Source organism: Lepus europaeus, chromosome 13 (assembly GCF_033115175.1).
Source record: "Lepus europaeus isolate LE1 chromosome 13, mLepTim1.pri, whole genome shotgun sequence".
Taxonomy (NCBI): Eukaryota; Metazoa; Chordata; class Mammalia; order Lagomorpha; family Leporidae; genus Lepus; species Lepus europaeus.
The window spans coordinates 13,688,712-13,691,680 of record NC_084839.1 but is presented as its reverse complement, the minus strand read 5'-3'; positions in this window follow the sequence as shown (position 1 = coordinate 13,691,680).

Below are 2,969 nucleotides of genomic sequence, written 5' to 3'. Positions count from 1 at the left end.
TTCTCTTTTAAAAATTTTTTAACTTGAAAGGCAACGAGGAGTCAGCGCCGTGGTGCAGTAGGTTAATCCTCCACCTGTAGTGCCAGCGTCCCATATGGGCACCGGTTCTGGTCCCGGCTGCTCCTCTTCCAATCCAGCTCTCTGCTTTGGCCTGGGAAAGCAATAGAAGATGGCCCAAGCCCTCGGGTGCCTGCACCCGCGTGGGAGACCCAGAAGAAGCTCCTGGCTCCTGGCTTTGGATTGGCGCAGCTCTAGCTGTTGCAGCCAGTTGGGGAGTGAACCAACGGAAGGGAGATCTCTCTGTCTCTTCCTCTCACTGTCTGTAACTCTACCTCTCAAATAAATAAATAAAATTTTTTTAAAAAAAGAAAACATTACAGAGAGAGAGAGAGAGAGAGAGAGAGAGAGGAAGAGACAGATAAAGATCTTCCATCTGCTGGTTCACTCATCAGATGGCTGCAACAGCTGAGCTTGGCCAAGGTCAAAGGTAGGAACCATGAGCTCTATCCAGGTTTCCCACGTGGGTGGCAGGGACTCAAACACTTGGACCATCCTCCACTGCTTTTTCCAGGTGCATTAGCAGGGAGCGGGATAGGAAGTGAAGAAGCCGGAACTTGAACTGGTGCCCCTCAGAATGCAGGTGTCCTAGGCGGCGGCTTTACCCACTACAGCTGCAATTCTCATTGTTCTCCCAGTGCATTGTTTCCAGTTGGCCAAAGGGGGCACTCAGGGGACTGGGTGCAGCCTGCTAAGCGCCAGCCTTTTCCCAGGAAAGCCCTGCGTCAGCTGCCGGCCCCTGCTCTGTGCACGGTATAAGTTCCCTTGTCACATAAAATTCTCCTTCTGACACTGTTTCCCTTTAGAAAGAAAGTAAATCATAACTTTTCACTTAAGCATTTCTGCTTCTAGTCAGACCTGCTTTAGCCTGAAGTTGAAAAAGAGTAAATTTGGTTGGATCACATTTCAACTCAGTCTAATAGATATTTGCTTAAGGGGGAAAGAGATGGAAGAAAAAAGGGAAATGTCAAAACGGAATAATAAAATGGTCTATAAACAGAAGCAGGTTTGCTGTGATACGTTACCCCGATAAACCCGATAATGGTTCCCAAATGCACTGTCCTGGGCTCATGCCAGGCTGGACGGCGGGGGTTCTGGGTTATTTTTAATTTTACTGAGGCCAAACCATGACCTCACGCGGATGGAATTCTCTCCCACCAAAGAGCTGTATCGAGTTATTTGTCTGCCGAAATTCATTTGAATGTGGATTCATCGGAAACATGTGTGGCCACAGAGGAGCCATGAGGGAAATCTGACGGAGGAAAGAGTGGGATTTTCAAGGAAAACCCTTCCCTTTGTTTGAACGCAACAAGCCAGTCCTTACGGGACCTCAGGCCTTTGATGCCGTGGTCCTGAGCCTGCTGTTCTCCGTGACCGCTCTGTGCCCTCAGCACCCCCCAGGCAGCCCCACCACCCTCTTCAGGAAATGCAGCCGTCACCCATCACCTCCCAGGGGCACACCCCGGGACAGCCAGCCTGTGAGCTGGACTTAGCCTGAGTGGACAGGAGTCCTGGCCAACACCCAACAAAATCAAAGTCAGTGCCTAATAACATGCAAGAATAACAACAGCTATACCACCTCTTGATGGAGCACCTACTATGGATTTTGTAAGTGCTGCATAGATTGTCCCTGAGCTTCACAACAAACACAGGAGGTGCACCATTTCACAGATAAAACTGCTGAGGCTCAGGATGTTAACCCCTTAGGCACTGCATGGCTAGTTAGCGCTTTCATCAAATGTCAAGCCCAAGCCCGTTTTATAAACGTCTCCCCTCTAGCCGTAATGCTTCTATAAACAGAAATCTTAGAGTGTTGAGAGCAAAAGGAAGATGCCTTCAGACTGGCAAATCAAGGAAGGGTTCATGTGGGGGGCGGTATTTGGGCAGGTTGTGGAGGGTAGGTGGTCTCTGCACAGAGAGGAGGCATCAGGGAAATGTGAGCTGACTCACGTGAGGAGGGAAGAGCCTGGTTCCACTCCCAAAGGAGAGCAGTGAGCGGGAGCTGGAGCTGTCACGCGTGTGCATTCTGACAGCACAGCATTTTCAGACGACTCCAGGAGCTTGACCAGAGGGAACGTGGAGACATAGTGACAGCTGTGAACGGGAAAGGCCCTGAGTCAGCCCTGGCCTTCAGGGGAGGGGGCGGCATGGGAAGCCCAGTGTGGAGGTCAGGAGAGAGGAGGCAGAATGGAGGCAGAGCTGCAAGGTTAGGCTGAGTGGAATCCAGATGACTTGGCAATCTGTAGGAGGAAAAGAGCCAACCATCCAGGACAAAACCCAGGTCTTTGCTCTCTGGGACTGGGTAGGGTGTGGGATCATTCACTAAAATAGGTGTGCCTGTGGGCAGAGTGCGGTAGGCTGGCTTGTGAACACGCTTAGCTTCAGTTTGGTTATTTCTGTCAGCCCAACTCCTACGTGGGTGCACGGACTCTGGCTGCTGTGTGTTGCCCCTGGGATCCCAGCACAAACCTCAGGGGACAATGCTGAAGGGCCCAGTTGGAACAAGTACCCACTTCCCAATGGAATTGACCCAGCAGTGGGCGGCTCAGGGCTGGCCAGACTCCTCATTTGCAGGGTACAGGCAGTAGAAGTGCCAGTTCCACAGCCAGGCAGAACTAGAAGAGCAGCTTTCTCAGATCGTCTCCTGGCAGCGCTTCAGGTGGGGAGGAATCTGGCATCAGCAGAGGGCCTGGTATGTGGCCATCCCAGTGTGCAAATGGACCCATGCTACTGACAAGTATCACCACCAAGGATTCCAAAGGACCAGCAGAAAAGCCTGCTCAGAGCAGATGGGAGGGAGAATCATCTGTTTGGGTTTTCTTGTGCAAAAAAAAAAAAAAAAAAAAAAAAAAAAAAAACACTTGTAAACTTGTGTAGGCAGTTGATTATTCTGTTATCTTCTCAGAAATGGT